The sequence below is a fragment of the Artemia franciscana genome, unplaced genomic scaffold, assembly GCF_032884065.1.
Source record: "Artemia franciscana unplaced genomic scaffold, ASM3288406v1 Scaffold_6138, whole genome shotgun sequence".
Lineage (NCBI taxonomy): Eukaryota > Metazoa > Arthropoda > Branchiopoda > Anostraca > Artemiidae > Artemia > Artemia franciscana.
Genome location: NW_027066421.1, coordinates 5,497 through 15,341, shown reverse-complemented (window position 1 = coordinate 15,341; position 9,845 = coordinate 5,497). Strand labels below are relative to the sequence as shown.

At 32.6% G+C, this 9,845-nt stretch overlaps 1 long non-coding RNA gene across 1 annotated transcript; it reads right to left on the bottom strand.

Moving 5' to 3' along the window:
* Positions 1-383: 383 nt before the first annotated feature.
* LOC136043456 (uncharacterized) lies at positions 384-7,585 on the bottom strand. Its single transcript, XR_010621619.1, has 2 exons — positions 6,955-7,585; positions 384-512 (listed from the first exon to the last, which is right to left on the bottom strand). It is a non-coding gene; the product is annotated as an uncharacterized LOC136043456 (long non-coding RNA).
* Positions 7,586-9,845: the final 2,260 nt, after the last annotated feature.

Genomic DNA, 9,845 nt, shown 5'->3' with positions numbered 1-9,845 from the left:
CTAATCGACCATTCCCTGTCCCGGTGTCCCGGTCGTCATTTACATCCCCCTGTTTCCCCCGGTGTCCCCGTTGTAGTTGTGTCCCTGTGTCCCGGTCGTTATTTATATTCCCTGTGTCCCGGTCGTCATTTGTATCCCGGTGTACCGGTCTGTATATACATTCGTTTTTTAGTTTTGTTTTTCTCCTTTATTTTTTTCCTTTTTTTTTCTTTTTTAGTTTATTTAGATTTTTAGATTTTTTAGTTTTTTTATTAGTTTTTAGTTTTTTTTTCTTTTTAGTTTTTTTGTAGTTTTTACCTTCTTTTTAGTTTTGTTAATTTTTTTTTTTACTTGTGTCCTGGTCGTCATTTATACTCCCTGTGTCCCGGTGCTTTGTTGATTGCTAATCGAACATTCCTTTTGTCCTGGTCGTTTTCTCTTTGAGTGTCGTCATTTATTTTTTTCTTTTTTAGTTCTTTTAGTTTTTACCTTTTTTAGTTTTTTTTTAGTTTTTAGTTTTTTTAGTTTTTTACCTTTTTTTAGTTTTTTTAGTTTTTTTAGTTTTTTAGCTTTTTTATTTTTTTTATTAGTTTTTAGTTTTTTGTAGTTTTTGCCTTTTTTTTAGTTTTTTTAGTTTTTTAGCTTTTTTATTAGTTTTTAGTTTTTTTTGTAGTTTTTGCCTTTTTTTAGTTTTTTTAGTTTTTTAGCTTTTTTATTTTTTTATTAGTTTTTAGTTTTTTTTTGTAGTTTTTGCCTTTTTTTAGTTTTTTCAGTTTTGACGTCACCTGATCCAGTTTTTTCAGGTGACGTCACCTGATCCACGATCCACAGATCCACAGACAACTTATTTTTATATATATAGATAGTTTTTTTTTTTTTACTTATGTCCTGGTCGTCATTTATACTCCCTGTGTCCCGGTGCTTTGTTGATTGCTAATCGAACATTCCTTTTGTCCTGGTCGCTTTCTCTTTGAGTGTCGTCATTTATTAGTTTTTTCCTTTTTTTTTTTTTAGTTTTTTATTGGTTTTTACCTTTATTTTAGCTTATTTTTCAGTTTTTTCCTTTTTTTTAGTTTTTTTTTATTTTTTATTTTTTTTAGTTTTTTACCTTTTTTTAGTTTTTTTAGTTTTTTTAGTTTTTTAGCTTTTTTACTTTTTTTATTAGTTTTTAGTTTTTTTTTGTAGTTTTTGCCTTTTTTTAGTTTTTTCAGTTTTTTTTTAGTTTTTTATTGGTTTTTACCTTTATAGTTTTTTTAGTTTTTTAGCTTTTTTATTTTTTTTATTAGTTTTTAGTTTTTTTTGTAGTTTTTGCCTTTTTTTTAGTTTTTTCAGTTTTGACGTCACCTAATCCAGTTTTTTCAGGTGACGTCACCTGACACATCCATCCATCCATCCACAGACAGACAGACAACTTATTTTTTTTTAGTTTTTTTAGTTTTTTAGCTTTTTTATTAGTTTTTAGTTTTTTTTGTAGTTTTTGCCTTTTTTTAGTTTTTTTAGTTTTTTAGCTTTTTTATTTTTTTTATTAGTTTTTAGTTTTTTTTGTAGTTTTTGCCTTTTTTTAGTTTTTTCAGTTTTGACGTCACCTGATCCAGTTTTTTCAGGTGACGTCACCTGATCCACGATCCACAGATCCACAGACAACTTATTTTTATATATATAGATAGTTTTTTTTTTTTTTACTTATGTCCTGGTCGTCATTTATACTCCCTGTGTCCCGGTGCTTTGTTGATTGCTAATCGAACATTCCTTTTGTCCTGGTCGCTTTCTCTTTGAGTGTCGTCATTTATTAGTTTTTTCCTTTTTTTTTTAGTTTTTTATTGGTTTTTACCTTTATTTTAGCTTATTTTTCAGTTTTTTCCTTTTTTTAGTTTTTTTTTATTTTTTATTTTTTTTAGTTTTTTACCTTTTTTTAGTTTTTTTAGTTTTTTTAGTTTTTTAGCTTTTTTACTTTTTTTATTAGTTTTTAAGTTTTTTTTTGTAGTTTTTGCCTTTTTTTAGTTTTTTCAGTTTTTTTTTAGTTTTTTATTGGTTTTTACCTTTATAGTTTTTTTAGTTTTTTAGCTTTTTTATTTTTTTTATTAGTTTTTAGTTTTTTTTGTAGTTTTTGCCTTTTTTTTAGTTTTTTCAGTTTTGACGTCACCTAATCCAGTTTTTTCAGGTGACGTCACCTGACACATCCATCCACACATCCATCCATCCATCCATCCACAGACAACTTATTTTTATATATATAGATATATATATATATATGTATACATCTCTATCTATATTCACAGGTGGGACATAGGGACACAACTACAATGGCGCGTAACTAATATGGCGCGTAACGACTTACGCGCGCGGGGGGGCTTGGGGGGCGCGAAGCGCCCCCACCAACTAGGTGTTGGGGTGGCGCGAAGCGCCACCCCAACAGCTAGTATATATATATAAAAATAAGTTGTTTGTCTGTCTGTCGACTGACGTCATGTTTGTCGACTGACGTCATTATAAGGATTGAGCTGTATGTCGTCATGAAGTTGTTTGTCGTCTGACGTCATGTTTGTCGACTAACGAAACTACAGACCGGGACACCGGGACACAAAAGACGTGTTATGTCTGTTATAACGTAATAGAGGCAACAATCTTGACAGGGCCTTTTGAGGGTGAGGCTTTTCTTATTCCACGCATTCTCATGATTCCAATGGATCTTCCTTTTCAACCTAAAAGATTGCAATTCCCAATTTGACTAGCATATTTAGTTTTCAGTCCAGAACCACTAAAGCTATTATGTAAATATCAAAAATATTTATGTTGTCTGAGCAATAATTTTTAGTTTTTATTTCAAAATAGAAAATTACCTGACAATTTTAGAATTATATCTATCTATATATCTATATATATAAAAATAAGTTGTCTGTCTGTGGATGTGTGGATGGATCAGGTGACGTCATGTTTGTCCGCATATGACGTCTGAATTATTTCACACAAATACAAAAGAAGAAAAAAACTAAAAAAGAAAAAAAAACTAAAAAGCTAAAAAACTAAAAAAAACTAAAAAAAGGTAAAAATCTAATAACTAAAAAAAAAACTGAAAAAAATAAAAAAAGGCAAAAACTAGAAAAAAAATAAAAACTAATAAAAAAACTAAAAAAGCTAAAAAACTAAAAAACTAAAAAAAACTAAAAAAAGGTAAAAAACTAAAAAAAACTAAAAACTAAAAAAGAAAAAAACTAAAAAAAAGGAAAAAACTGAAAAATAAAAGAGAAAAAGAAAACTAAAAAAATATGAATAAATATATATAAAAATAAGTTGTTTTCTGGGTTATGTCTGTCTGTCTGTCTGTCGAGTGACGTCGTGTTTGTCCGCATATGACGTCTGAATTATTTCACACTAATACAAAAGAAGAAAAAAAACTAAAAAAGGTAAAAACTACAAAAAAAAACTAAAAAGAAAAAAACTAAAAAAGCTAAAAAACTAAAAAAAAACTAAAAAAAGGTAAAAAACAAAAAACTAAAAAAAACTGAAAAAACTAAAAAAAGGCAAAAACTAAAAAAAAAACTAAAAACTAATAAAAAAACTAAAAAAGCTAAAAAACTAAAAAAACTAAAAAAACTAAAAAAAGGTAAAAAACCAAAAAAAATAAAAACTAAAAAAGAAAAAACTAAAAAAAAGGAAAAAACTGAAAAATAAGAGAAAAAGAAAACTAAAAAAATATTAATAAATATAAAAAATATAAATATAAATATAATATAAATTAGCAATCAACAAAGCACCGAGACACAAATGACGACCGGGACACAGGGAGTATAAATGACGACCAGGACATAAGTAAAAAAAAAAAACTAAAAAAACTAAAAAAATGGTAAAAACTACAAAAAAACTAAAAACTAATAAAAAAACTAAAAAATCTAAAAATCTAAATAAACTAAAAAAGAAAAAAAAGAAAAAAGGAAAAAAATAAAGGAGAAAAACAAAACTAAAAAACGAATGTATATACAGACCGGGACACCGGGATACAAATGACGACCGGGACACAGGGAATATAAATGACGACCGGGACACAGGGACACAACTACAACGGGGACACCGGAGGAAACAGGGGGATATAAATGACGACCGGGACAAAAAAACTAAAAAGAAAAAACAACTAAAAACTAATAAAAAAACTAAAAAATCTAAAAATCTAAATAAGCTAAAAAAGAAAAAAAAAGGAAAAAAATAAAGGAGAAAAACAAAACTAAAAAACGAATGTATATACAGACCGGGACACCGGGATACAAATGACGACCGGGACACAGGGAATATAAATGACGACCGGGACACAGGGACACAACTACAACGGGGACACCGGGGAAACAGGGGGATGTAAATGACGACCGGGACACCGGGACAGGGAATGGTCGATTAGCAATCACCATCAACAAAGCTCAAGGGCAATCATTAGAATCATGAGGTATAGATCTGAATACAGATTGTTTTCCCATGGACCATTATATGTTGCATGTTCAAGAGTCGGTAAACCTGACAATCTATTTATATGCAAAGACAATGGGACAGCAAAGAATGTTGTATATTCGCAAGTTTTACGTAGTTAAAACCATATATATATATATATATATATATATATATATATATATATATATATATATATATATATATATATATATATATATCTATATTCACAGGTGGAACATAGGGACACAACTACAATGGCGCGTAACTATTATGGCGCGTAACGACTTACGCGCGCGGGGGGGCTTGGGGGGGGCGCGAAGCGCCCCCACCAACTAGGTGTTGGGGTGGCGCGAAGCGCCACCCCAACAGCTAGTATATAAATAAGTTGTCTGTCTGTGGATCAGGTGACGTCATGTTTCTGTGTCGACTGGCGTCATGAAGTTAGTTGTCGTCATTTTTGCTATGACGGTGACGTCATTAAAGATATTTAAGACATATGTGATACTAAAAAGAAAAAACACTCAAAGAGAAATTACAGACCGGGACACAAATGACGACCGAGACAGAGGGAATATAAATAACGACCGGGACACTCAAGGAGAAATTACAGACTGGGATACCAGGACACAAATGACGACCGGGACACAGGCAATATAAATGACGACCAGGACACAGGTATTTAAGAATATCGTTCAAAGACAAATTTTTAATTGTAAGAAGACCGTTGAAAGAGAAATTTCTAATTGTAAAATGACTGAAGAACCTACAATGGCAACACCCGAGGAAGCTGCTCAAAACGAATGTATTCACGCCGAAGTAGCTGAGTTGGTAAAGCGTTATGTTTCAGGTTCTAGGTCCGAGAGACTCCAGGTTTGAACCTTGACTTTAGCATTAATACAAAAGAAGAAAAAAACTAAAAAAGGTAAAAACTACAAAAAAACTAAAAAGAAAATATATATATATTTATATATATCATCTTTTCCACAAAAATAATAATTTAGTGCTTCTGCTTAAAAACAGCAATCGAATTGATGCCTCCTGATACGCAACTATCAACAAAGTGGCAATCGTTGTGGTCGGTGATCAGTTCTTACCTCGAGATAATATTCTTTATAGGCGAAACAATCAGTTGACAAGAATTGCTTAAACTCATCGATGCTACGATGCCTTACAATATCCTGACGAATATAAATGACGCCCGGGACACTCAAATAGAAATCATAGACTGGGACACCGGGACACAAATGACGACGGGGACACAGGGAATATAAATGACGACCCGGACACAGGGACACAACTACAACGGGGACGCCGGGGGGCACAGGGGGATATATAAATGACGACGGCAACAAAAGAAATGGTCAATTAGCAATCACCATCAACAAAGCTCAAGGGCAATCAGTAGAATCATGAGGTATAGATCTGAATACGGATTGTTTTCCCATGGACCATTATGCGTTGCATGTTCAAGAGTCGGTAAACCTGACAATCTATTTATATGCACAGACGATGGGACAGCAAAGAATGTTGTATATTCGCAAGTTTTACGTAGTTAAAAACATAAATATATATATATATATATATATATATATATATATATATATATATATATATATATATATACTAGCTGTTGGGGTGGCGCTTCGCGCCACCCCAACACCTAGTTGGTGGGGGCGCTTCGCGCCCCCCCCAAGCCCCCCCGCGCGCGTAAGTCGTTACGCGCCATAATAGTTACGCGCCATTGTAGTTGTGTCCCTATGTCCCACCTGTGAATATAGATATATATATATATATATGGTTTTAACTACGTAAAACTTGCGAATATACAACATTCTTTGCTGTCCCATTGTCTTTGCATATAAATAGATTGTCAGGTTATCCCCCTGTTTCCCCCGGTGTCCCCGTTGTAGTTGTGTCCCTGTGTCCCGGTCGTCATTTATATTCCCTGTGTCCCGGGTCCCGGTCATCATTTGTATCCCGGTGTCCCGGTCTGTATATACATTCGTTTTTTAGTTTTGTTTTTCTCCTTTATTTTTTTCCTTTTTTTTTCTTTTTTAGCTTATTTAGATTTTTAGATTTTTTAGTTTTTTTTATTAGTTTTTAGTTTTTATTTCTTTTTAGTTTTTTTGTCCCGGTCGTCATTTATATCCCCCTGTTTCCCCCGGTGTCCCCGTTGTAGTTGTGTCCCTGTGTCCCGGTCGTTATTTATATTCCCTGTGTCCCGGTCGTCATTTGTATCCCGGTGTACCGGTCTGTATATACATTCGTTTTTTAGTTTTGTTTTTCTCCTTTATTTTTTTCCTTTTTTTTTCTTTTTTAGTTTATTTAGATTTTTAGATTTTTTAGTTTTTTTATTAGTTTTTAGTTTTTTTTTCTTTTTAGTTTTTTTGTAGTTTTTACCTTCTTTTTAGTTTTGTTAATTTTTTTTTTTACTTGTGTCCTGGTCGTCATTTATACTCCCTGTGTCCCGGTGCTTTGTTGATTGCTAATCGAACATTCCTTTTGTCCTGGTAGTTTTTAGTTTTTTTAGTTTTTTACCTTTTTTTAGTTTTTTTAGTTTTTTAGCTTTTTTATTTTTTTTATTAGTTTTTAGTTTTTTTGTAGTTTTTGCCTTTTTTTTTAGTTTTTTGTCCTGGTCGCTTTCTCTTTGAGTGTCGTCATTTATTAGTTTTTTCCTTTTTTTTAGTTTTTTATTGGTTTTTACCTTTATTTTAGCTTATTTTTCAGTTTTTTCCTTTTTTTTAGTTTTTTTTTATTTTTTATTTTTTTTAGTTTTTTACCTTTTTTTAGTTTTTTTAGTTTTTTTAGTTTTTTAGCTTTTTTACTTTTTTTATTAGTTTTTAGTTTTTTTTTGTAGTTTTTGCCTTTTTTTAGTTTTTTCAGTTTTTTTTTTAGTTTTTTATTGGTTTTTACCTTTATAGTTTTTTTAGTTTTTTAGCTTTTTTATTTTTTTTATTAGTTTTTAGTTTTTTTTGTAGTTTTTGCCTTTTTTTAGTTTTTTCAGTTTTGACGTCACCTAATCCAGTTTTTTCAGGTGACGTCACCTGACACATCCATCCACACATCCATCCACACATCCACAGACAGACAACTTATTTTTATATATATATATATATATATATATATATATATATATATATATATATATATATATATATATATATATATATATATATATATCCGATGAAGATGCTCAAAGAGTCTATGCCAAAAAACTTGCTGCTGATAGAGAAAGTCAGAAAAGAAAGCGTGCCGAGGAATCAAAAGAACAGCAAGGAAACAGGCTTGAGGCTAAAGAACGCAAAACCGCGCAGTTAGATGAAGATTCACCTGGACAGCGAGAGTCAAAACATATCAAAACTGAAAATGATAGCGATGATGATTGGGTATGGGATCTTGACTTGGATAAGGTCATCAATGCCTACCAGATTTTAGTTAAAAAAACAAAGGTTCGGCGATATGTATTTCATAGTGAAGCTGAAAAATAAAGAAGAAAAAGAAAACTGAAAAAAGAAAAAATGTAAAAAACTAAAAAATACTAAAAAGAAAAAACACAGACCGGGACACAAATGACCACCGGGACAGAGGGAATATAAATAACGACCGGGACACTCAAGGAGAAATTACAGACTGGGATACCGGGACACAAATGACGACCGGGACACAGGCAATATAAATGACGACCAGGACACAGGTATTTAAGAATTAATATATATATATATGTATATATATATATATATATATATATATATATATATATATATATATATATATATATATATATATATATATATATATATATATATATATATATATATATATATATATATATATATATATATATATATATATATATCTATATTCACAGGTGGGACATAGGGACACAACTACAATGGCGCGTAACTAATATGGCGCGTAACGACTTACGCGTGCGGGGGGGCTGGGGGGTGGGGGCGAAGCGCCCCCACCAACTAGGTGTTGGGGTGGCGCGAAGGGGTGGGTGGCACCCCAAGCCCCCCCGCGCGCGTAAGTCGTTACGCGCCATTGTAGTTATGTCCCTGTGTCCCACCTGTGAATAGAGATACATATATGTATATATATATATATATATATATATATATATATATATATATATATATATATATATATATATATATATATATATATATCATGAAAAGAGAAATCACCAATGCAACAGCACAAACACATAAAAAAAACAACAAAAAAAAAAAAAAACATAAAACACATGAAAGAGACAGAAGGAGAAAAGGAAAACTGTTTTCCTAAATTAGTGACTAATATAGACCAGCACTTGAATGAGGCCTTAACCCTACTCATCCATACAATCACATAGGTCAAACAGCATAGCCATATACAATCAACCATAAAGAATAATCCATGGACAGGCAGTTTCATTATTCTAATGATGTGTCCCTGTGTCCCGGTCGTCATTTATATTCCCTGTGTCCCGGTCGTCATTTGTGTCCCGGTGTCCCAGTTTGTAATTTCTCTTTGAGTGTCCCGGTCGTCATTTATATTCCCTGTGTCCCGGTGTCCTGGTTGTCATTTGTGTCCCGGTGTCCCGGTCTGTTATTTCTATTCGAACAATCCCTGTGTCCCGGTCGTCATTTATATATCCCGCCTGTGCCCCCGGCGTCCCCGTTGTAGTTGTTTCCCTGTGTCCCGGTCGTCATTTATATTCCCTGTGTCCCGGTCGTGATTTGTGTCCGGGTGTCCCAGTCTGTAATTTCTCTTTGAGGTTCCCGGTCGTCATTTATATTCCCTGTGTCCCGGTGTCCCGGTATGTAATTTCATCAGTTGACAAACATGACGTCAGTCGACAAACAACTTCATGACTCATACAGCTCAATCCTTATAATGACGTCAGTCGACAAACATGACGTCAGTCGACACACAAACATGACGTCACTCGACACACACACAGACAACTTATTTTTATATATATAGATATATGTATATATATATACAACACCTAGTTGGTGGGGCGCTTCGCGCCCCCCCAAGCCCCCCCGCGCGCGTAAGTCGTTACGCTTCATATTAGTTACGCGCCATTGTAGTTGTGTCCCTGTGTCCCACCTGTGAATATAGATAGATTTATATGTGTTTCAAACTACGTAAAACTTGCGAATATACAACATTCTTGGCTTTCCCATTGTCTGTGCATATACAAAGCCGTATGTACTAATAATGACGTCATATACAAACGCTCTTTTTACAAACAAACAAACATGCATACACACAACTCGTTTTTATATAGATAGATAGATAGATAGATACAATACAAATTAACTGCGTAAAACTTAAGAATATACAACATTCTTCGCTGTCCAATTGTCGCTGCATATAAATAAATTGTCAGGTTTACCGACCCTCGAACATACAACGTACAATTGTCCATGGGAAAAACA